This window comes from Schistocerca nitens, chromosome 2, assembly GCF_023898315.1.
Source record: "Schistocerca nitens isolate TAMUIC-IGC-003100 chromosome 2, iqSchNite1.1, whole genome shotgun sequence".
NCBI classification, from domain to species: domain Eukaryota; kingdom Metazoa; phylum Arthropoda; class Insecta; order Orthoptera; family Acrididae; genus Schistocerca; species Schistocerca nitens.
The window spans coordinates 1,170,406,268-1,170,433,280 of record NC_064615.1 but is presented as its reverse complement, the minus strand read 5'-3'; positions in this window follow the sequence as shown (position 1 = coordinate 1,170,433,280).

The following is a 27,013-nucleotide window of genomic DNA, read 5'->3' as shown; positions in this document are numbered from 1 at the left end:
GGACGAGGCTAGAGCGAAAATGCAGAAAGACCTTAAAGACTGTAGTAGCTATTTAAATGAATTCTGGTCGGAAAGTAAGGGGGACCAGGTTACGCAAAGCATATTGATGATGCCAAATCGTAACGAATGTGGTAGAAGGGATTCAGTGTCGTGCTATGAGGAAATGTTCAGACGAAACAGGTACTTGCATGTGACATACGAACCAGCGGAGTTCATTAGGATCCATATAACGAAGTTGCCAGTGAAATTGCGCAGAGGTATAGTGATGGCAGGCAGAGGCTTAGACGATTCCGCGTCATTTCAGCACTTGTTACAGGAACTGGGTAATGAGAGCAATATCGTGAACGGAGACACGACTCATAGGTCAGTTAGTGTCGAGGATAGGAACGGTAGAAACTATCTGAATGACAGGAGAGCATGGAATCCGGGTATTTCTTTCATGTCGTAATAGATTGAAGAATAGGAGAAACTAATCCAACATATCAGCCCTTAATATCTTGCTCTAAAACACATGCAGCTGGCACTGAAAATTGTCTGTGTAGCAGACAAACTCAACAGAGAAATGAGGAATGAAAATACCATACTTCTGATCAGAGAATAAAACGGCAGTAATGGAATCTGTTAGGCTGGTATCTCAGTAAAATTTGCAAATTTTATTTCGAACAGTAAAGTAAAAGAATTGTTATGTAATAATGCCAATGAGTCCAGTTGAATTAGTGTGATTCGACTATTGTAGATACTAAACAAGTAATGTAAGAGGTAAACATTGTGATCGAAGTTTTCAAATTAGATGCCATCTGATCTATAGTATGTCATTGTCGTGGTGACAGTTATAATGAAGTGCTGTGTATGGTTGTTCGAAATCTGGTGTTAGTGAGAGAGGCCACTAGCACCTAAGTTTCTAACACTTGGGCTGCCCAATTCTCCCAGCTTGTATATTCTCGGCACACATTTAATTTTCGTGTAAGCACAGATTCCTAACTAGCGAATTCTTTATTGTGTATAGTGGACCTTTCAGAGTGAGGCGGATTGTACATGAAAATGCTGTACTGATTGAGACGATCAAAGGAAAACAATCTCGAGGGCTTCATCACATTTCTAACATCAAATTATGGAAAAGTTAAGGATAGATCTAAAGTAGGCAATTTATGGTAGATAGTCAGTGTATTTATTTGTGGTGTGTAACGTTGTGCAGGGTCAAATCGAACGTAAGAATTTTCAGGCGGGATGTCAGGAAGTATGACGGAATAGACTGGTCAAATGAGTCATGAACAGGAGTCGACAGAGTGGTGTATGTACGTGTTTTTTTTGTCGTATGAATAAGGATCAAGCAGAAACGACGTGATGATTAATGAGTGAATAAAGATGGTAGATAGAGAAGCGACGTGATAAATAGTAGTGGATAAAGGTGAATTTTTGAGGAGAGAATCGACGTGAAGCAGTGTGAATGATGAAGGGAGATTCGACGTGATGAAGCAGCGGTAAAATAAAGGTGAGTAGAATTGAATAATGTGGAGATGTCTTAGATGTATGTTACAGAGAGGCCTGTGTATGCTGCAATAGAGATTGATGCCAATGGCGAAGGAAGACCAGGAAATGATGGAGTAATGGACGGACGGAGAGCCGAAATACGAATGAAGAGATGAGGACAACTGCACAATGTGAAAGGACGTAAAGGGAGTATGAGACCCAGATGGTGAACGTTGTGGAATACTGACGAAAGATGTAATGTAGGTGTAGATCTAATTCTTAGCATAACAATTGCGATTTGAGAAAAATATTTTTTGTTGTTGTTGAAGCCTCGTACCAGTATAACTAATCAAAACGGTACCAAGAATGTGTACAGCTATTTTTTGCAGGATGAATAATTTGTGTATTTTTTGTTCTTAGATGAAATGTCGCAATTCTAGGTTGATTTTAGCATAAAGTGAATGCAGAGGTAAGCCGATGGAGAGAGGTGCCAGAGGGAAAGGACGAATTTGGAGACTGGAATGCTATCTCCGAAACAGCTTCATGTGTTATGTGGTTGAGTATAAGGGAGCAAAGGTATGGTATGTTGTAGTGAGTGTGGTGGTGTTAAGGTTAGCTGACTTCTAAACCTATTCTGTTAGTGTGTTAATGGAATGAATGAGAGGGAAAATGTGATGTCTGGTGAGTGAGAGTCGTAGAGTAGTGTGATCAATGCGCACACTCCTGAAAAGGGGATGCTACCGATCCATAACTAAAGGATTATTGTGTTTATTGTTTGTTGGGATGAACCTTGATGTGAGGTCAGGATCTGTCATACGTGTCCTAGAAACGTTGTTATATATAATGAAATGTAAAGTATGTGAAGAGATACGAATTTTCAGTCTGTCACAAGCACAGAGGTGCATTATATGTTGTAGATTTAAAGTCACCAGTTTCTAAAATGTTTATTGTGTTAGGATGTTAAAGTAGTTTACTATTTAATAACATGTGGTAGGTAATTGAGAGTTGTGTAGATTATTTTCTCATTTTTTTGTTAGAACACTTTCAAGGGATTTTAATTTCAGCGTGTCATAAGCACAAAAGGTTCATTGTATATTGTAGCGTGAGAATCAACAGTTTCTAATATTTTTCACTGTGATAGGATGTTAGAGTAGTTTACTATTTTGTATTGTAATTATGAGTTGTATAGATTGTTTCTTATTCATTTTGTTCTTTATTTTACACCTTCATGTTTTGTATGAGGGACGACAGGTACAAAGAATAGCACGAGTGTGGGCTATCTATAGAAAAAGGATAGATAAATGTATGTTGTCTGTGTAGAAAACTAGGGTGTATAATTTTATGTTCTTTTTAGAACAAAGATTCTTTTGTTACCAATGTAGCTAATAGATAATACATGTAATCAATGAGTATTTAAATGCTGTATATCCTTTTGTCTGTAATGTTGCGAGATGCACGAAAGATCTGGCTAATTGGGTGTCGTAACGCCCATACCGCTAACGGGCCGAGCTGACGTCACCACGACGACAGGCGACACAGCCGCGGCACTCCCCACTCCATTGTCGGGACGAGGTACACTCCACGCGCCCGATACAGCAGGTCAACGGCCTGGGGCGACACGCACGTATCACTGGCCATTCATGAGTTCCGCCACCCTTACGACTGGGGAAGGTATCCCGCGGAGGCAACAGCGGGTGGTTTCTTCTGCTCAACGGCGCGCGCAGCGACGCTACTGCTGAATGGACGAGGCGCGACAGAGCCCGGCGAGCATTTTTTACCTGCAGCTATTAACTTGTACTGGACTGTGGAGCCGTGAAACAAGATGACTGCGACTTTCCATAAGGTGGAAAGTGAAGGACTGGTGTTTCCACATTGTGAGAGGTGGAAAAGATGTTGTCCTTAGCAGACAGGACGATTGTTTTGTTTTGTCTTGACCACTGAATGGTGGGATCCATAAACTTTTGGCAGTGACTTGTTAAGTGTGCTTTGTGAATTGCATGTGGGACACTTGGTATACTTAGAGGACAGTTGTCGTTTGGTGAACAATTAGAGTGGGACATTGACATTTGCGTCTGTAGTAGGAGACATTTCTTGGATTGGCGCGGGAATAAGTGCTGTTTGTTGAAACTTACGACTTTTAATTACACCATGAACTGAAAGGACAGAACCGTGGGTAATAGTAGTTGTAGGGCCATTTTTTTTGGACGAACAGATTCGTGTGGATGGTACTCAGAGAGTGACTATGACATTTGTGTTTAATGAGAGATACAGTTTACTGTTCAGTGCGTGTTCAAAATGCCGAATTGAGTGACTCAAAGACTTTCGTCCGGGTAACCATGGGAGAGCTTTGACACCGAGACAGTGGTTCTAGGAAAATTATCAGCAACTTTTTGACCCCAAGAAAATCACAGAATGAAATGTTTCCGTGTGACTCGCAAGATAGGGAATAATGTATTTGTAATTGTGTAAATGTTTTTTTTTATATGTTTCATTCCTGAAGGGACAGCAAGCGTAATTGTATTTTATTAATAATTGTGTTTAGAATAGTTAGTGTTTGTTTTTTGGTTTGTTCTGGGTTATCAAGTTCACGTAGCATGTGTATTAGAATATTTGGTACAATGATGCTTTAACTATTAGCCAGTGGCGTAATACAAATGTAGCGGTTCTTGTAGCATTTATCAGTAAGGTTGTCACAGGGGAGAAGAATTTGCATTGCACAACAAATATCGGAATTAACTGATGTATTTTGATGTCGTGCATGGTAATAATCTTGTTGGTGTTTTGACTGAAGCCACTTATTTCTATTATCACAGTGGTGATATTTCACATTAAAGTGTAACGAAGGCTAGTCGAAATGCAAGTTCTTGTCGTCTATATGTGTGACAACAGAGAAATGAACAGTAGAGTAAGATAAGAGAGCTACTGGTGGATTCAAGCACTTATTGATAAACTATTTATTGCGAGTATTGATCAAAGTTGATGGACTGACTAGCTCAGCAGCAGGTATTTGTACTGATGGATATAGGATAAGGTTAAACTCACTGTCGAGTAGCTGTGGCAATTGTTTAGGTGATGATAGTTAATGAGGTGTGACATGATGTCTTAGACGAACTATATTACGTAACCAGTATGTAACTTGTGGAATATTTTATTGTTTTTCTTCTCAGTTTTTATTTCTCTGTAGGTTTGAGGTATATTTTAGAGTAATGGTATGGAGCCTGACATTCTACGTGTAACTAGTGTACGAATTTTTTTTCTTTTGTTGATTTTGTTTTGTATTTAGACTTTGCTATGTAAGGGTTTTTACAGCGCAATTTATGAATGTCAGATTACTTGCTCTGTGTTTGGACGGTGAGCCATTTAAAATTTCATGAGTAACGAAGATCCCAGTAACTAAAGCAAATTTTTATCTCAATATTATTTTTTCATTTCTATGATGTGATGTTTTATTTGTCATGTGGATTGTTATATATTTGTATGTGTACGTTACTCCGGATTGTGGAGAGTACAATATAATTTGGTCGTCTATTTGAGGTCACCAGGGGCTAAGGTCTCCTCCTGGTTATTTTGATGAATTGCTACGTTTGTTTTAATACAGTTTTCTTAAAAAAAAAAAAAAATGTTCGGAACTACCCTCGCATTGCAAGGATAGTACCGTGCCATTTTTTTCTGCATGGGTAGCCGGTGATGAAAGGGTACAGTACCGCCCAACATTGAGAATAGGTACGAAATTCTTGTCAGAACAACACATTTTTTGTGTAAAAGTAACTCAATAATTTCAATTAATACAGCGAAGCCGGATACCAGTGTGGGAAAGAATGACAAGTTATTTATTTAATTGATCACATGTGCACTTCCGCAAAATAAATCCCTACATCCCGTTTGGTGAGATCTGTGTGGTGTAAATGAATGAATGTATGGTCGTCTGCTAACCACAGATAGTGAATCGATATGAGCATCTTTGAGTCGATCCTTTGGCTACCTTTGGTGAGATCAAAGAGATGGAAGTTACCAGAGCTTTGGAGCGTCTGAAATGTGGCTGACCAATAAGGTAGCAAGGTGCTTCTCCCACTTCGACAGAGGTGCGAGAGAACCGAAAGACGGCCATGTTTCAGACTCGGCACTCTGGCGCTGAACCTTCTGCTGTGAAGACCTGTTTTTTGTTGTGCTCCGTAATGAAAGCGTGGAGGCATGGTATGGATGTGGAATACTTAAGAGTAGTTAGAACTAATCATTTCTCTTTCCTAGGATCTTTTGTGGGGAAAATTACAAAGTGAGGCAGGTAATTTTAAAGGGATTATAGTAAACCAACGGTCACAAAGGGACCACGTGTAGTTATAAGTTGAGATACTAGCGTGGGTACAATAAGCTGAAATATTTAAGAATTAATATCGTGTGTACCATAAGCTGAAATATTTGAGAATTAATAGCGTGTGTACAATAAGCTGAAATATTTAAGAATTAATATCGTGTGTACCATAAGCTGAAATATTTGAGAATTAATAGCGTGTGTACAATAAGCTGATATATTTAAGAATTGCGTGTGTATCATAAATTGAAGTATTTAAGAAATATCATTCCGTGTGACGCAGAAGTTAAACTCTGAGAGAAAATCAAGGTGAGTCGGCCGTTTTTCCAGCAACGCCACTTGGCTTGCATTGCACAGGAAGACGAGCGTTTATCTCCAGAGTTCACAGTAGGAAACTGGAATTACAAATTGGGGCAGTGTCGAGTGAAACTGGGTTAAATATTGATTGAAGTGGGAAAGCGGAAAATGATGAAGTTGTAACGGTTCTTGTGTATTATTTCAGATTGTTGTATTGGGTATGTCTTGTAATTTGAATATGTGTGTTTTGCATGGGAGTAGCAAGGTAGTTTCGGAAGATTTTGTGGGTATGCCTGTTCCTTCTGCATCGCTCGATCTGGAGGAATGTTTCTGGAGAATGATTGTGAGAGGCGAAGTGTGAGGTATAATAAAAGATCCACCATCCGATCCAGGGAGTGCACAGTTGTGGTAGATAGATTACGAGACCGTAGTATGGAAATTCTCTTACGATATTGTCGTAGGTTGTAGAATTTGTGTGCTAATGAATAAATCAAATAGTGAAAAGAAAGAGATTAGTGGCCTATTTCATTAAATTGTATGTTATCATAATGTCCCGAATTTGTATAAAAGCCGTTAAATCAAAGACAAAAAGTAAGTGTGGTATTGCCAGTGCGTAGTGTGCAGACAGAGTTCTATAGTCAGATGCGTGTTTCCGTTGCGTATTATTCATGCAGGAGGATAATTTATAACAAAATCGTAAGATACGAGAATTCATGTTGCTAATCCACTCGCTTGGCAAACCACCCATCTTGCAGGCCTGACTGCTTGATGCCACAGTATGAGAAAGGCAAGTGGGTGCCTCTCAACTTTTATTTTAGTATGAAGTAAAAAAACAAACAGTTTAAGTTTGTGCAGCATAATATGCCACAAGATTCTAATCGAAACGCAAAAAGCAGGGAGCTGCCCATTCTTTTGTCCAACAGTCTGTCTTCTTTCATGCATTACTCCCGCTGGGAGATTCTTATTTAAGGACTTGTGGGCATCAAGTTCTTCAGCAGAACAAGCCTTATGTTATTGTGCTAATTACGGTATGGAAAAAATGCAAAAAAGACGATTTCCCATAAAGCAGAGGGGATATTTGCAAATGTCTGTATTCAGCAATGACTGCCAGTTGCCATATAACTTCACAGAATCCATGCGGCAGGCAAGACAACTGTGCGTGAACTTCAGACTTCATTCAGTAAGACGTCAGGAGACGGATGGAAACGTCAAATTAACGTCGCTTTTCGAGTCGTATTCAATCCATAATGAGGTAGTTGAGCGTTCTAGCAATTACACTTTTATAATTCCCATATGGGTATTCCGATAGCCAAAAGAACCCGTTAGTGTGAAACTATCGGGAACTGCATTAATATCAAACTGCAAGAACTTGAGACAATACGTGGACTCTTCTCTTCGCTGGGTGACGTATTACTGTTATTTAGGATTCTCTCCGTCCTAGACGTAATGCAAATGGAACTTCAGAGGCGCTTTCCGCTATTCTTGACAAACATCAGCAACTTGTAATCACTGCGAATTACAACTGCGTGATGATATGGCTCAGGTTGTCAGTAGTTGTGTTGGTGTTATGCTGTCAACCTGCTTACAGTAACGTTAAAGGTGGCACACATAATTTAGCGCTGACTACCTACTTAAGTAAAGTGGTGTTGTGGTGTCGTCGCTTCTCTTTATTTGGCCTCAGCTTGAGTAATCCGATTTAACGAACATAGTACTCCAATCGCGGTCTGCTAATGATACAGTATGACTGCAGAGATTATCGTGCGGGTATTACATAAATTCTGCAATGAAACGCTTAACAAATCTTACCCTCAGCTATGCAGCTGGAATGACTCATTACACAGGTACTCCATGTTGCACTTGGTTAAGTGATCAGTTCGCTGCAATCCTGCTTGTACTGTTCGTAAATACTCGTATACTTCATAAATGGATCAAATGGCTCTGAGCACTATGGGACTTAACTTCTGAGGTCATCAGTGCACTAGAACTTAGAACTACTTAAACCTAACTAACCTAATGACATCAGACACATCCATGCCCGAGACAGGATTCGAACCTGCGACCGTAGCGGTCGCGCGGTTCCAGACTGTAGCGCCTAGAGCCGCTCGGCCACCCCGGCCGGCGTACTTGTATACTGACCATTTGTTATTTGACTAAATATGAACTACAATCTGATTCGCATATATACGACTTTTTTTTATAAAGTTTGAGAAGTCTTTCAGCACCAGGTAGGCGGAGGTAAAGAGGGCAGGGGTCGAAGATCCGAGGCCTGGTTACAATGCCTCCCCCATACCTGTCACTGAGCAGCTGCATTATTCCCATGTAGTCCATGATTGCACCCATATATACCTTTAAATTGTGGAAAAAAATAGAAGTAATAATTAAGGTAAAATAAATTACAGATTGCCGCCTCCAGTGGCGTGCGTTCCTTGTAGAACGTAACTTATAACAGTGAAAAGGGTGACGGAAAAATACATAACAAACATTCATTCAGAAATATATTCACAATTTAAGTTATTATGCTCTTAACCACAACCCGAGTTGGAGTCTCTCTTCAGTTACAGCTAATCAGTGCGCACCTATTGCACTATTGTAAGAACCGAGATGCAGTATTTTGGATTTAAAATTTTGTAAATTCGTTGTAAGAACTTTGGAGACCAAGCTGCTTAGGTCATCGGTCCCTAAGCTTACACACTACTTAATCAAACTTAAACTAACTTACGCTATAGACAACACACACACCCATGCCGGAGGGAGGTCTCGAACCTCCGACGGTGGGCACTGTCGGGACACTGCACCTATCTACACACGCTCCTCGTCAGACGCGAATTCCCATTTTTGCCGCATACCACATGCGCGGCTCTTTCGGGAGTGTCCGAAAGGAAAGACACTACGAATCTGGGTTCGAACCTGATCAGGCACAAATTTTCATCTGACGCCGTTGTTCTATTTTAATGCGCATGACAGCCTGGACATCTGTCCTTCAATCTTTAATTGATTAACAAGGCTGTCTATTTCGATTCGTAGTGGTTGTTCTTTCGGAAATGTCCGAAAGAACAGACACACACACACACACACACACACATTTTTATCCTAAGTGCTATTTGGAAAATGTTTGGCAACTCAGTGATAGTGCCGGACTGGAGCTGCATCAACCTACTCATTTCACTAGATATAGTTGTAATTTTCTGAACAATTCCTGTTTAATAATTGACAGTGACAGTGTCTCTCATCGTTTACATTGTCGGAAACCTGCCTCTCTCTGCCCTAGCCTATACTATAGCAATGATTGATTGCGCCCATTCTTGATACCTCACTGGACGTGCTACTGCAACTGTAGCCAAAGATTCAAATCCCGCTGGAAAAGTATGTCTCAAGTCAGATTGTTTTGCTCCTCCCGTACTGTCACTGAAAACGATCACAACGAAATTAAGTACAGGTATCGTATGAAACCCTTGAGTTCATACTGTGGTGCTGTGAAGATGAAAAAGTAGTTTTTCACAATTATCAGATGACAGATGGAATTTGTCCGATTCCACTAATTATGATTGCATTATTAACTGTTGATTCACAGGCGCTTTTCTGCCGCTTATTGTAACTTATTTGAATGTTAGAGCTGGAAGAATAGAAATATCAAATTTTCGTCATATGGAATGTTCGAATTCACCCAAGTCTTCACGTTTCGAACAAAGGCGGAATATCCGTCAGGAAAGCTGACAACAATAAGCCAGGCCATGCCTGTCTTCTGGTGGATGTGCCAATGACAGTGGTCTCAATAACAATATTGTACAGCAAATATACATTGCCAACTCAACCACTGGAGAAGTTCCAAAACTGTGAATCGTGTCTGGTGAATACGCTTTCAAGGTTTCTGTCCGATTAAGTCAGTAAAACACAAATAATTGCCGCAATTATTAATTTATGACATTTAGTTTGCATTCAGTGCATCGATGTATTACAAGTAATTGGACTCTAGCCCCTAAACCTAGTTACAGAAATGCGAATAAGACTCGTTGACATATAATGAGGATCTTGCGGCCCTTGCCACCCGCAACTTTGAAACGAAGCTATAGTCACTTCGGAAGTCACTCACAGAACACATCAGCTGATATCCTTCCTGGCGGTATAACAAACTTGACAACAGCGCAGAATATGTTTGGCAACTCTGTGACCGATGAGTTACTTCCTTGATGGCACAGAACTATCCTGCTAAATTCACTTGATATTATCGTGTCATTTCAATTTAATACTGAGTGATTTTCGATTGAGAAGTGACATAACGATATCAGTTAATCCTTTTGAGTCCACGAAAGTCCTTCCACATGGGAAATACAACTACTGTCGCCTCTTATGTTGCGGTTTATCTGCCATAGCGCTTACTAGCTCAATAAGTAAGACACCGCACCTACTCGCTAGCTCGTAGGTAAAGTGCTTGCCTGTCATGTGCATGCTGCCTCTGTTCGAGCTTCGCCGAAAGCTATATTTTTAATTGTTTTGTAACAGAGCTACAAGTAGGTAGATACAAATTCAATGAGGGAATCGTAAGACAACACTCTAGCGAAATTCGTCTTGCTTCTTTTAGTAACCCTTAGTGTCAAAGCGAAAACCTTGAGGTACTGCTAAATTCATAAAGCCACGTTTTTTTTTCTGCCGACATATTTTTTGTTGTTGTGAATACATAATTTTATCTATCAACTGCCACATTTTCATAATACTTGCGAAGCAAATCATGTGAAGTAACACTTCACCAACTTGTTGGGAAGGTGGAAAAAGCACTACCCTTTCTGGATGCTCTGTGTCTCTTCCTGGATGTCGAGTAATACGACCTTCGAGTAAATGGTTAGAAATGAAAAACCTATGGTGAATGAACTCATACATGAGCTGAATGCGGGAGACTACTCTTGAAACGAATAAGTAGACGATCTATTCACAGTAAGACTTAGAAAATTTGCTAGTACTGTTAAACCTATGTGCACTGAACATTGTGAAAAAGTATTTAAAGACGAGCCCCACGAAAATTGATGTAGTATTATTTATGGGGAAGCATGTCCAGCACACGTACTGAAAAATTATGTTTCTCGATGAAACTTTAGAGAGGGTTGTAGTGTATCTAGAGGTAGCCCTGGATGGAAAACTGTTATGAACATCTCACATAAAGAATATTTTCCACTGCGAAAGATAATCTTATAAGCACTAGAAGCTGCTGTAGGGTGAACTGGGGTCTAAACCCAGTACGTACTGGATATACATTCCTGCAAAAAGACCAATGATAATTTATTGGCCTATAATATGAACAAATTCGAACAGAAGGTGGCTGCTATGGAGTCTGGCAAAGTGCAGAGACTGGCCTGCTTTCACAAACAGATGGAATTAGCAGGATATCCACTCTTGCAATGGATATTACGCTAGACATGCCCGCCTTACACCTGTGGCTTAAAATGGAGGCAGCGGCAGGGAGATAAAGGCTAAAAATTGGAAATAACTGGATATAGTTAGAATATACGGAATCCCAAATCAGTAAGGCGATGGCTGGGGAAATGCCGACTAACTTCACAATAACTTCTAGCTGTTTCAATAAACTTTGCCAAGTAACAGTTGGAAGTAGGGAGCAGTGGAAAAACGCACCACAACACCGTGCAGGAGACATAATATAGTGGTTTGCTGACAGGTCGAAAACAGATGAAAGTACCAGGTCTGGTGTACTGCCTAGAATCTCTTTAGGGAAGATGGCCACAGTATTACACGTTTTTTTTCTGTCACCATGTTTTGCACGGAGGAAAATTAGAGTAGACCCTACAAAAATCGTAGCATCTACTTTTATTCAGACAGCCAAGCAGCTCTGAAATCTATATCATCCCCTGCAACTAGATCGAAGGCCGTTGCAGAATGTCATGAAGCATTTTCTTTCGGACATGTCAGAAAGAACAGACACCACACATATGTCCATATACAGAGGGGAGGAATGGTACATATTTTAGCAGGTGGTAGTACAGACGAAAAAAATTCCATATAAATGCGTCCAGTTTTTATTGAGTACAGAGATACACCTGTTAGTATGTAACGCTAACAAACTCAAAGCAAAGGCAAATGAGGACATTCAAAGTTGATTTTAAAAAATTCACCAGCCAACTTCAATGCACATTTGACTTCTCTTAATAACACCACGTGTAGCCTTACTGAGGTCGTCTTTGCGTTCTTTTATGAGGGCTGCACTATTCATACCCCGAACGATCAAATCGGCTCTTGGGTTTACTTTTTATCTGTAGACTTCTCCTTTAACCATCCCCGCAGGCAAAAACCAAAGAGATAAGGTCCGACGACCTTGAAGGCCAAGAAAAGTGCCCATATCTAATGATTCACCTTCCGGGAAATGTTACGTTTGGATAATGTGTCACCTGACGACTAGAGTGTGCAGGAGCCCCGTCATGCTGCAGGAACATTCGCATTCTGGTAGCCAAATGAACCTGCATCTCGGTTCTTACAATAGTGCAACAGGTGCGCAACTGGTTAGATGTAACTGAAGACAGACTCCAACTCTGCTTGAGGTTAAGGGCGAATCCCAAGCGCATGGCCACGAACAATTGGGAGCGGAAACTTAATGTCATCGGAACCTTGTTGAAGGACCATGACATGCGACTGCAGAAATTTCACTTTATAAATACATACATACTTAGCAAAATATATCATGTCGCAGCAGTCTTACCGATACTGCAGGTCACTGCACATAAAATATTAGCTGTAGCCTCTTGGTATGTGTGGAAACAAAATATCTTCAAAGTATCCCTCCACACGGCGACTTTGCAGAGGCAAAATAGAGGACTTGGAATTGAAGGCGTGCTTTTAAACTAATAGGTGCCACTAAGACAGGCACACGAAACTTCTGTTCCTCTCGTTAGATCCTGGAGATAGGAACGCTCCTGTTAATGTACCATGCCAGCCTAGATTACGTCCGAAAGCACTATGGTGATTGGAGTTGTATAAGACTTCCACCAGCACGAACCAACACTAGAACCGTCTATGATTAAATTACCACACATCGTCTGCACAAACCAATTCCGGTAAATTAACCTACAAAAAACTGGAGGAACGTCTGGAAAAATATCAACAGTAAAATTCTACCAACTAGAGTCTGTGCCGTATGGTGTGACGTTGTAAACGAAACCATACCCTCAGCGGAACGATTATGGAAAATGAAATTGAGACCATCTCCATACTGCGGCAAATGTCGGCTTGTAGAAACTGTAGCGCACATCTTCTGCTGTGAAAATAGAATCAGACTTTGGAACTGGACTAGGAAGAAATTAGCACTATCAAAAGAACCGCAGAAAGTCATATACCGATATCTGAAGCTTTAAAACCCGACTGGAAATGTTACCCGTCCGCAAAGAATAACAGTTATTCGTGGCTTCTGCGACAGTTTGTGTTTTACGTCGTAACAAACAAAAACTTAGAAGAGTACATGTTTTATACTACAGAAGAACATTTTACGCTGAAGAAGAATAACCAATATAAGGAATGGTTTCGAATTTTTTTATCTGTTGCTTTATGTGGGCTACGAAGAGGTGGACAGGTTTTTTGATTACAAGCAGAATACAATTCTTTAACTTTTTTTATTCCTGGAATATTCTTTTACGTTGGTTCTAAAATCAGAACTGTTCTAATTTGGCAAAACCCCTCCGGCTCCGATTTTTTTTTTCATTTGTGGAAAAATATATGGCTTCCTTACAGACCTCATATTCATCCAGTGCAAAATAACTTAAATTGTGAATATATTTCTGAATGAATGTTTTTTATGTATTTTTCCATCACCCTTTTCACTGTTGTAAGTTACGTTCTACAAGGAACGCACGCCACTGGAGGCGGCAATCTGTAATTTATTTTACCTTAATTATTACTTCAACTTTTTTCCACAATTTAAAGGTATATATGGGTGTAAACATGGAATACACGGGAATAATGCAGCTGCTGAGTGACAGGTATGGGGGAGGCACTGAGGCCAGGCCTCGGATCTTCGACCCCTGCCCTCTTCGCCTCCGCCTACCTGGTGCTGAAAGTCTTCTCAAACTTTTTAAAAAAATAATAGTGCAGTGATCAGCATGTCTGTCTAGTAAGCAGGAGGTCCAGGATCGAGGCCCAGTCGGTCACAAATATTCATCTGCCCTCTTAGCAGTATTTCAACGCGCTGTGAGAGTGTGGACGTCGGTCCTTCGATATTTAAGATGCAATTGTTTCTTGAGGCAATAGGGGTGATTTACGAACTTTTGTCTTGCCATCAGTGTAACGGGACTTCAACGGCATCCAACCCTTAGTCATTGCTTTGTGCCGGCGCTAACCCATGTCGCATTTATGCGAATCAGATTGTAGTTCATATTTAGTCAAATAACCAATGGTCAGTATACAAGTATACCGGCCGGGGTGGCCGAGCGGCTCTAGGCGCTACAGTCTGGAACCGCGCGACCGCTATGGTCGCAGGTTCGAATCCTGTCTCGGGCATGGATGTCTCTAATGTCATTAGGTTAGTTAGGTTTAAGTAGTTCTAAGTTCTAGGGGACTGATGACCTTAGAAGTTCCATAGTGCTCAGAGCCATTTGATCCATTTATGAAGTATACAAGTATTTACGAACAGTAAAAACAGGATTCCAACGAACTGATCCCTTAACCAAGTGCAACACAGAGTACCTGTGCAATGAGTCATTCCAGCTGCATAGCTGAGGGTAATATTTGTTAAGCAATACATTGCAGAATTAATGTAATACCCGCACGATCATCTCTGTAGTCATACTGTATCATTAGCAGCCCGCGAATGGAGTACTATGTTCGTTAAATCGCATTACTCAAGCTGAGGCCAAATAAAGAGAAGCGACGACGCCACAACACTATCTTTACTTAAGTAGGTAGTCAGCGCTAAATTATGTGTGCCACCATTAACGTTACTGTAAGCATGTTGACAGCATAACACCACCACAACTACTGACAACCTGAGCCATATCATCTCGCAGTTGTAATTCGCAGTGATTACAAGTTGCTGACGTTTGTCAAGAATAGCGGAAAGCGCCTCTGAAGTTCCATTTGCATTACGTCTAGGACGGAGAGAATCCTAAATAACAGTAATAGGTCACCCAGCGAAGAGAATAGTCCACGTATTGTCTCAAGTTCTTGCAGTTTGATATTAATGCAGTTCCCGATAGTTTCACACTAACGGGTTCTTTTGGCTATCGGAATACCCATATGGGAATTATAAAAGTGTAATTGCTAGAACGCTCAACTACCTCATTGTGGATTGAATACGACTCGAAAAGCGACGTTAATTTGACGTTTCCATCCGTCTCCTGACGTCTTACTGAATGAAGTCTGAAGTTCACGCACAGTTGTCTTGCCTGCCGCATGGATTCTGTGAAGTTATATGGCAGCTGGCAGTCATTGCTGAATACAGACATTTGCAAATATCCCCACTGCTTTAGGGGAAATCGTCCTTTTTGCATTTTTTTTCCATGCCGTAATTAGCACAATAACATAAGGCTTGTTCTGCTGAAGAACTTGATACCCACAAGTCCTTAAATAAGAATCTCGCAGTGGGAGTAATGCATGAAAGGAGACAGACTGTTGGACAAAAGAATGGACAGCTCCCTGCTTTTTGCGTTTCCGATAGCGCCTACGATAAAAATCTTGTGTCACAATATGCTTCACAAACTTAAACTGTTTGTTTTTTTACTTCATACTAAAATAAAAGTTATTATATGAGAAAAGGAAATGACTGATATGCTTCTCAGGATCTTTAGTTTTTCATGTTTTTTTCCTACTTCATACCAAAACAAGGGCGTAAATATGAGAAGAGGAAAGGCAATATACGCTTCCAAGACATAATATTTCCTTGTGTGCTACTACTGCATACATGAAAGCCCTGTAGTTAATTTTTGTATGTTGGATAAATTTTGATATCACTTCACATTCCTTTGTGAGAAGGTTCCTATTTTCTTGGGATTCAAATAGAGTGGACATTTCATCACTGGTTAATATTCTGATGACTAATGACATGATACCCGTTGCAATTGCTCCATGGCAGCTGTGAGTAGAGTCGCACATTGGTTACTATAAGAACACGCAGGCAGTGATATCCGCTCACTGCAGTCAGAGCCAAGGTCATTTCTTTCTGTTTATGGCGAAGCGTCTGCTGCAGTGCCCACGCTCAGCCAACATAAACAAATCGCGGCGGCATTGGGCACTGCTAATCGCTGCACTTGTCGCGAGCCTCGACAACAAGAGCGCACTGTCTCTGCTAACAATACTATGGGGTTAATACATCTTACTTTACGTAACGTAATATGCAGGTCGTGGGTTGGGTAAAAATTTAGCTTGTAACTTCCCATCGCATTAAAATACTTTGCAGTCATATTTGTTGCAATATTTATTGTTGGTTGTCCCTCTAATGTTAATAGTATTGATTCAGATTGTGCGGGAACACGAAAACACACACACACGCACACAAACACACACACACACACACAAACAGTCATTGACTCCAGTGAGGGTGACAACTACTGTTTGTTGAACAACACATGCACCAGTCAATTCCGCAGTTGGCGTCGAGTGGATGAGATTTTTCAATTACCTTGCATTGCAAGAATTGTAAGGAGGAGACTGAAAGTAAATGGACTTCTATCTAAAGAGCTGCGACAAAGCAAAGCTTGACCGACTATCAGATAATTCTCCAGATGGGTTTTGTGGACGAGTATACTTTTAGTAACCAACCCACCCACGATAATTACGTAAGATTTCTCGAAGGCATAGGGGCATTGTTTTCATTAAGTCGTCGACAGTGTAGCGTGATGGTTTACTTCCCACCATACGTTTTGTATATTCGTCCAAAGGTCGCTTGCATTTGTAGGTCCACATGGCAATGACCTTGTTACCTCTGCCCAATCTCGTACTGCTCTGCTATGATGGATGGGGCTCTGCTCCTATAAATAAACTGTTATCTCGTTCGCTCATATATTTATAATAAAATATTAGTAATAAGCACATTGTACTATTATTTTTCACATTGTCTAAGAATTCAGGCCCGGTCATAAATAACTGCCGTAGATTCAACCGTCCGATTAAGAATGTGGTTTACCCAGTCTATCAAATGATGAGAGTCGTATTCGGATTTCCACATTAAGCCTGACTGGCTGCATCCGATTAGAACGATCTGGTATCGAAATGAAATTACAGAAATCGGATAATTTGAACGTCTGCATTGCAACAATGGTGCGCACATAAATTCCTATGATGGAGTAACAGGTAGCAACTGCCCAAGAAAAAGTGAGAAACATGTCTACTAGCAGCAATGTAACGTAATTATAACCCATATTTATGTGATGGAAATACTGACTCGAACAATGCACATCTATTTCAGTGGTGGGAAGATGCACCATATCGGATTTGCTGATGACATAATGATAATAATTAATAATAATCCTGTGGGGCCAATATGGGAAACCCTCCCCCATATGGGTGGTACCGAGGAAATCAAATACTTGGGGTGAATTAAATACTGACACAATCCTCAGCGACTACTCAATCCGTTGAACTCAAAATCCACGCACGTCTGAGTGAAAACCATCGCTATTCTGGTCACCGTCTGTTAGCTCAATGGCCGGCCGCGATGGTCTCGCGGTTCTAGGCGCGCAGTCCGGAACCGTGCGACTGCTACGGTCGCAGGTTCGAATCCTGTCTCGATCATGGATGTGTGTGATGTCCTTAGGTTAGTTAGGTTTAAGTAGTTCTAAGTTCTAGGGGACTGATAACCACAGCAGTTGAGTCCCATAGTGCTCAGAGCCATTTTGTTAGCTCAATGAGCTCGGCTGAAAATATTTGCTTCCAAAGGCTTCAACACCCTCTGGTCCTGTCCGATCCTGGAATCACCCAGGCCAAACCAATGAAACACAAGCAAACATGAACTGTGCAAACTGTCTACAGGCGGCAGTTGGAATTTCGGATTCTGGGGAGGCCAGGTTAGCACGGCAGAGAATATCGAAGATCTCTGGTAAATTTCCCTACAAGCAGAACACATGCATTTGAAAACTAAACTTCGGTACATTGATCCAAGCACGAAAACTAAATAATCTCACAAAAGAAATTGACCAACAAAAAATTCTCATCGTTGCTCTTCACGAACCACGACTCACTGACAGTGAAACCTTGCATTACGGAAACCATTGCATCATCAAGAGCAAAATACAATAAAAGGTAGCGAAAGGCTTACCAATCTTCGGCATTGCTTTTCTCGAACACAGATCTATCATCAACTCTATCAAAGAAATCACACCCATTAACAATCGACTGATGACTATGCAGAGCTCCAGTAAAAAATATACACTCATCAATGCACATGCCCCCACCAACATCGAAAATAAGAAAAACACCAAAAATGTCGAAAAATTCTGGAACACACTCGAAAATACTATGAGAAAAATTCACCAAGATGACGTGAAAATACTAATGGGAGACTTCAACTCTCTATTTGGAACAGAAAAAACCTGTAGACAAATATTTGGTACAAATTCAACATACCGAAACGCTTAGACCAACGGCACACGTCTGCCTGACATTTGCCAACAATTCAACCACAAAAGGATGTCTTCCCACTTTAGAAAAAGCAGTTGGCTACCAGGTGCAAGCTGCTTTCGTTCGCCTTTCGAGACTCGCTAAAGCCAGATTTTTAATTCTTTTGTAGCTGAGCTAGAAGCAGGCAAGGTACAAACTCAATAAGGGAATCGTAAGGTAACGCTCGAGCAAAATTCGGCTTGCTACTTACATGAACCCTTAGTGTCAGTGCGGAAAACTTACGGTACTGCCAATTCCATAAGGCCACTTTTGTTTTCTGCCGACGTATGTTTTGTTCTTGTGAAAACATAATTTTCATAATACTTGCGAATGATACAGGAAATGAAGTAAATACAAATCTTTTCGAAGTCAAAAGTCGATAATATTCTACAAACTCGTGTTAAAATAGGCTCAATCGTCTTACAGACACATAATGCTTTATTAAGATAGATTGCCGTCGTGTTGTTTCTGTAGTAAGGTGAATTTAATTTGTATTAGTACAGTGAATATTTTAATTGCATTTTCCATTAGTTTACTAATCGCAACATTAATCATCAAAGAGAAATTAATCAGCAGCTGAATTTTCTTTCACGATATCTACAACAATCTGACTATGCTAAAGTTGTTTGCAAATTCTACGCCTGTAGAAACCCACTGGTTCTAACGATGTCCTTAAACCAGTGTAGTTTTAAGAGTATTTTCGTCTAGAAATGAATTGCCTTGACGGTTGATCGATCAAGAGCGGGAAAGGTAAAATATTACGAATATATGACAAGAGGGACAAGTGCTTGAGGGAGGACTTCCCTATCAATACAAGTGCCTGAGAGACGACTTTCCTATCAATCTCCTGGATAGTTTTGTTTCTCAAATCAACAGAGTGCGTTATCATGCAGTAGCACAGGTGATGTAGTTTTGTTGCTCGACTTTCTTACACTGCGACCGAAAGGTGTCTCAGTTGTTGACAACAAATTCCAACTGTGTTGCACACACCCCTTGGGGCAGAATTCGTAACCCAAAACACACTTTTGGTGCTATCAGATGTATAATATTATGTTCACACTACATTTTACTGTAGTCTACGTCTTTGGTGGGGTTCAGCCTTTCATTTCTTCTTAGGAAGTTAACGATAAAGGCATCATAACACGTCACCAGTAACAGTACTGCATAGGAATGCTCAATGAGCGACCTGATGACGTTCAATAATAGTCACTCCGTTGATTTTTGTTGTTTCGAATTACAGCATGCAGTACTCCTACACCAGACTTCTGAACTTTGCCTGTTGAATGCAAATATCGCATGATGGTAAAATGGTAATCTGTCACATATATCAATAGTCGAGACTTCCTTAATGTGGAAAATCATTCATGCCAGAACGATCTTTGTTGAAACAAGAATATCTTTTTCTGGCGTATTTTTCCCAAAAGCACTCACTCCACACACAGTTCAAATCTTTCTAGCTGCCCCCTATACATTCATCCCTCTGTTGTACCAAAGAAAATGTTGTGTTGCAGATGTTACACCTTTTTCCACTTGTGACTCAATTTTACAATGCTTAACTGTAGTTCACGATTTTCAAGTATGCAACATTCAATGCTTAGCTGCAAGATGATAACTAGAACTTCAAATTCGAAAATAGCATTGATACATACACTGACAGCGTGGCGCCGCGTTCACATGGGCGGCGCCGGATTTCAGGCGGCGGGTGGCGTCTGGCCGGTGGCCGGTAGCCGCTGCAGCGCGAGGAAACGCCCGAGCGTAAGCTGTTATGATCGCGACACAGCCACGAGCTGTCCTGCGGAATTGTTTCTGGAATACTTGTTATTGGGGGTGGGTAGAATGTTAAGCGAATTGTCTTCGATGTTCAATCAGACTCAAAACTTTACACCGAAATGTGGTAAAAAAAAAAAAAAAAAAAAAAAAGCAGTTGGACGCACGCGAACATGCGACTCTAAGTTTAGAATGCAAGACGATTACTGCAAGACCACGGGCTCACTCCATACATATGAACTCGGAAGTAGATAATACGTCGTCCTACCACTTCTGCATCTTACAGTGTTGCCAGATTGTGCAGATGGCCGGACTTAGAGTTGTCAGGGGCGGTAAGTTTTATTGGCCACCTTAAGTAAACGACTCGGACTTAGTCTCTGTGGCGGCCGGCCGGCGGTCAGTTTTTATGTCTAAGACTGTACATTTTATTGCTCCTCGTTTCACTCCCAGCATTTAAGCTGTCCTCTTAGATTTCTGCCTAACCACACACGTGAAGTCGCCTTAGTTCGGCAACAAAGAGTGAAATATTAGTGAGAAGAAAGAATACGAATTTTATTGCAGTTCGTTTTAGTCGCATCATTTAAAATTGTACTCTTAGGTTCCCGCCTAACCACATACTCGGAAAACGCGATATATTTGTAAATAAAGAGCGAAATATTTGTGACGAGGAAGAATATAAATGTTAATGCCCTCGATTCACTCGAAGCAATTTAAGGTTTCCTCTCAGGTTCCTGCACTACCATACACTCGGAAATCGGCACAAATTCGCAAATAAAGATCCTACGTTTGTGTAAAGGCAGAATATGATTTTTATTGCTATTCATTTCAGTCGTAGCAATTTAAGCAGTCATATTAGGCCCCTGTCCGACCACACCCTAATAAATTGAAAGATATTTATTTCGCCTTTGTTCTCAAATCAGACGGAATGTAAATAACACCGAATATTGCAGAACATAATTGTATTACATTCATAAGAAAGTCCCAGAATGTGTTAAAAATGCTGGCACGATAAAAATTAAATGTGACAGGATGCGAACTAACATCTTCAGACTCGAGAAACCACGACATTATCCATCACGCGATCATTTACTCATGTGATACGCCTCTCTTGTATTCATTAACATAGTCTCTCGCAAAGGCTTGTGTCGCTCATGCGTTATTAAATGAACTTAATTGTAATGGCGACGTGTCTGTGATAAATTTTCAGTGCTCCGTTACCTGGAAACGGCATACTGCAAATCATAACACAAGGGTGTTTCATGATTAATTTGTTAATTATTGACAACTCCTTAGAGAGCACTTTTATATGATGAAATTAAGCGTCGATAAATCGTTACGTGTCACTTACTTGTAGCAATATTTATAATAAATTATTCCAAGAAGGACAGGTTTTTATAAATTTCCGATACGTGCAAGATATATGAGAGGCCCTTATCCAACGCCAAAGAAAGTCAACAGCCGATCACACGGTCGTAGACATAACGTGTGACGTGAAAATGACGTCCCACTTGCAGCAAGTGTTGTGAAACGAGTGTTACCAAGGGTCGATAAGCCACATTCTTGCAAGAATAGCAACGGCGTTGCAGAATATAAGAGAAGCGCCATAAGCGTCTTTGCAAATGCACTGATCAGCCAGATCGCGGAGCGGCCGCGCGGTCTGGAGCGCCATGTCACGGATTCCGCGGGCCCTCCCGCCGGAGGTTCGAGTTCTCCCTCGGGCGTGGATGTCTGTGTTGTTTTTAGCATAAGTTAGTTTAAGTTGCTTTAAGTAGAGTGTACGTCTAGGGACTGATGACCTCAGCAGTTTGGTCCCTTAGGAATTCACACACATTTGACATTTGACCACTTACCTCATAGCCGGAATCTCCACCTTTGGCACTGATAACAGGGGCGATGGGTTGTGGTATGGAAGTAATAAGGCTTGATAGGCCGCTGGAGGGAGTTGGCGCTACATCTGCAAACACAAGTCACCTAATTCCCGTAAATTTCGGGAAGGGGGCGATGAGCTCTGACGCCACATTTAATCAGATGAGTTCGATCGGGTTCAGATCTGGCGGATGGGAGCAGCACGTTAGATCTGCCCACTGGCTTCTTCGAATCATTCCATCACACTCTTGCCCTTGTGACGTGGCACATTATCTGGTTGAAACGTGCCACTGCGATCGGAAAAAATTATCGTCATGAAGGGGTGAACGTAGACTGCAACCTATGTACGATACTCCTTGGCGAGCACGGTTCCTTCCGCGAGCTCCACTGGACCACCAGAGCACAATGGAGCCGCCGAGAGCTTGTCTCCGACGCGCAGTACGGGTGTGAAGGAGCTGTTCCCCTGGGAGACGATTTATTCGCGCCCTCCTATCGAAATGATAGGCATTCACCAGACCATGCAACGCTCTGGCAATACGCCGACGTACAGTGCCGTTGGTCACGTACCCATTTCAATCGTAGTTGCCTATGTCGTGGTGTTAACATTTGCGCATGTATGGCAGGTGTCCGACATCTGTGATGAGGTGTGGCCGCCCAAGCCCCCGACGTCTGGACGTGGTTTCATCTTCGTTTCTTCACGTGTTGGAGACACTCGCCACAGCACTCCTCGAACACCCGTCAGGTCTTGCAGTTTCCGAAGTGCTCGTGCCGAGCCTCCGGGTTGTCACGATCTGTCCTCGATCACTCAGATCTTGCACCTTTCCCACTATACACACAAAGATCACTCCCACTTATACCATATGGAACCAAGCAGCGTGCGTGTGTCTGACAAATAGCCATTCCTTGCCAGCTGAGGCTGCTATAACCTCGACGGCTTTATATCGATAGAAGGTCGGTGAGCGTAATGTTCTGTTTCACCATTGTACGAGACGAGCTCCATGAACATTTGGTTCGTAGAGCACCATGCTTTACGCTGGACGGCTAATGTTATTCAGAAATGAAAGTAACATCAGATGAACCGCAAGGCAATGGATTCTCAGAATCCTCTGACGCTTGTACTATTTTGAACATGAAGTCTTCGGACACCCTTGTATTGCAGTGTAATGTATTCTATGGAACTGGGGACCTAGGAACGACGGAAAGGCCTCATCCCCGCTGAAGCCCTCATTGGTTCACAATCACACAATAGGCTGCAGCAGTTCACTCACCCCACCGCAGCCCCACACCGAACATAGGGTTATTGTGCGGTTCGGCCCCTAGTGGACGCATACATGTAGAAAGTGATTGCGCAGCAATCGCCGACATAGTGTAACTGAAATGGAAATGAGCGTTTGGCGTTATTGGCCGGGAGGCCCCTTACAGGGCATGTCCGGCCGCCTTGGTGCAGGTCTTGTTACATTCGGTGCCATATTGGCTGACCTGCGCGCCGAATGGGGATGAAATGATGATGAATACAATACAACACCCAGTCCCTGAGCGGAGGAAATCCCCAAAATCGATACCGGGCCCCTTAGGACGGCAGTCCGTCACGCTGACCATTCAGCTATTGGGGCGGACATAGTGTAACTGAAGCGGAATAAGGGGAACCAGCCTGCATTCGCCGAGGCAGATGGAAAACCACCTCCAAATCCATCCACAGAGTGGCCGGCACACCAGACCTCGACACTAATCCACTGGGCGGATTTGTGTCGGGGACCGGCACGCCTTCCGTCCCAGAAAGTAGGGCGTTAGACCGCACGGCTAACCAGGCGAGCTGGGACACCCCTCAATAGCCTTGTCTCCAAGTCAGCTTTAACTCTGAGCAAGGAGTTCAGACGCGGTTATTGAATTTGCGTTTATGGTGAGCTATCGTTTCGATTACTGGGTTATTTTTAGAATATCTGAACATCCCATGAGCTGGGATTTCATGCTTCTGTGAGCATTAGAGGTGGATTTAATAGTATTGTATGGAAATTCGAATGACCTTGACATCGACTCTCGGTTAAAAGCCACGTACAACTAACTTCGCATCAGCGTCTACTGACACGTTATGTCTATCGGAGTAGTACCTCACTGTGAAGGTAATAGCAGTTTCTTAAAATATTCACAATTATTTCCGAATTTGGCATTATCACTGGAGATGTTCTAGAATCAGTTTTAATTGGGTCAAAGCTATTGATGCCATTGCGTAAGACAGTTCAGATGAGAACACTTGGCCAAATTTGATTTCCTTCAAAACGATAACGCCGCGCTTAAGAATTGTTGAAGGAGCTCACGTAAGTCGTAAAACAAATTTTACCAAAGAAACTCGAACGGACGTAGTTTTATAAATGGGTAGATAAGCTTTGCACTGACTGGAAATCAAATGATCAGCAAATTAAATTCTCGGACACATCGTCGGAGAACACGTTTCATCGAAAAAGCTGTTCGACATCTTCAGGTGTTCGTAGTTGCCGCAGCAAGAAGCGACTGGACACTCTTCCTCCCAGAATTGGGGCGATTACCAAGAGTAAAGAGGGTGTGTCCTGACAGTACTGAGGGCGGCAACTAATAACACCTGAAGACGTAGAACATGTGTTTCAGCGAAATATTATCGGTCTTGCTTAATGTTAGATGGCTGCAAACCTGACGAGTATATTTACAACAGAAGAGCCTGAGAAGTCACTGACTACTTTTGTGAAAAATACAGTGGCTTCGTACATTCCCGAACTGAGTAGCGGGAAGTGATAGAATACTCAATTAGACATCTGTTTGACAAGGTCTCTGTTAGTGAAAAAAACCGAGAAGTATTTTATACGCGGTCCGCTGTCCGCTATACAGGGCGATTTCGTGATGACGTTACAAACATTCATGCATTTGATGAAGGGTAAATATATCAATTTGAGGTAGTGGCCCGCCCACATGTTTCCAAGGTTGTTCGAGTACTCAGCAGAAGTTCGCTGGGAAGCCCTTACACATCTTCCACACAGTCCCCAGCTTTCCATATGCCATTTCCAAATTTTTGGAGCCGTCAAGTAAGACACTCGTGACCGTCGATTTGCTTCGGATGAAGTGGTACACGCCTGGGTACAATCATGGGTCCGTAGAAAACGACAAATATTTTTCCATGTCACAGTGACCGTTTTGTTTCAGAGTGGGATAAATGTATCAACAGTTGTGGTAAATACTTTTGAAATAATAACAACATTGGAAGTTACAAGCTGAATCTTGGTCTCCAAACGCTTGTGGTACAAAACTGTGTAATTTTCAAATTCAGATTACAGTATCGCCCATGTATTTCGATCTAGAACAGCCTTTGCTACTTTGCTTTTTAACACGAAGGGCAACAATGTAAATTACTTTCGATGTTCGGTACCAATGAATCTAAACTGAATCTAGCTTTCTATAAACGAAATTGAATACAAATAATAGGTTTCAACAATACATAGAATGGATTTCTCATCAAACAGCCACATCACACAGGCTAAATGTCACATACTGAAAGTATGCCCTGTTTGGAAATACATCTACTGAATTATATGAAAATTTTACTGTTTAATAGAGTTTCCTAGCTACAGTACATCACAGAAAGTATGTTCACTGCCTACCAACGATTCTTACAAACGCAATAGATAACTCAGCTCTGTAGCTGAACTGCGTAATATGGAATGTCGAACTGGATGTACCTGAAATAAATTACTGCTCCACTAATTACCCAAGTATTTACTTTAGGCTGCTTTGTCAAATTAAAATTTTGTTCTCTTTCCTAAAATAGCAGTTAACTTTCCGCGCAATTGTGAAAGACATGAGAGTGCATTACTATTACGATTCACAATAAAACTGTAATGATAAACTTAGTGAAATGTTTGTTAATAAATCAAAAGTTTATTTTAATTGAAGTGGTAATGGGATTTCCTTAATAACACAGAGGTGAATCACACTAGCATGAAACTGCTACCTTCCCTTGGAATTTTCACAGAGATTGAGAACCCACTGAAACAAACTGTATTTAGGTTGCATCCATTTTGTTTACTTTTCTTATTACAAACTTTAACTGAAAGAGAAAAGTGACGAATAATGATTAGCATTCTGAAGACATGACCGATAATTTGCCCTGGACACCATAACGTTTAAACTGTTGAAAAAATCTCATCGTTATACTACAATAATTACGCTGCATACGCTTGCAACAAATAAGAGCTCCGTTTATGTTACCTTTCTTTCAAATGTGCCGCCGTCGCTCTATGAAATCAACTGTAAACCATTCTCTACTCTCAGTCACACCAGAGAGCATCTCATATAAAATTCGTTCGGTGTTCAACACGTCCACCATCAAACTACACAGTCACCGACCACTCAACGTTCACTCCCTCTGTCGTCTACTCTTAAGACAACTTCAGACAACCAAAGAGTAGCACATCACTCACGTGTTCAGGCGTCCAAAGACGCTTGTTATGGCCAAGATTTCAAACAATACTGCCATTTCATGGTATATTAATCTTTGAAATTTGTTTTTTTTTTCCTCTGTATCGGTTTCGTCGAACTGCGTCTTATACTTTATGTGCCAGTAACAATGTCAGTACTACGATTTTCCACTGTTTGCGTTACATGAGAACAAGAATAATAACTATGGACAGTTAAATCTTAAAGACATGTGTTAGTCTTCTTTACTCGCTTTGGACTGCCTTAATAGATTGACATAAT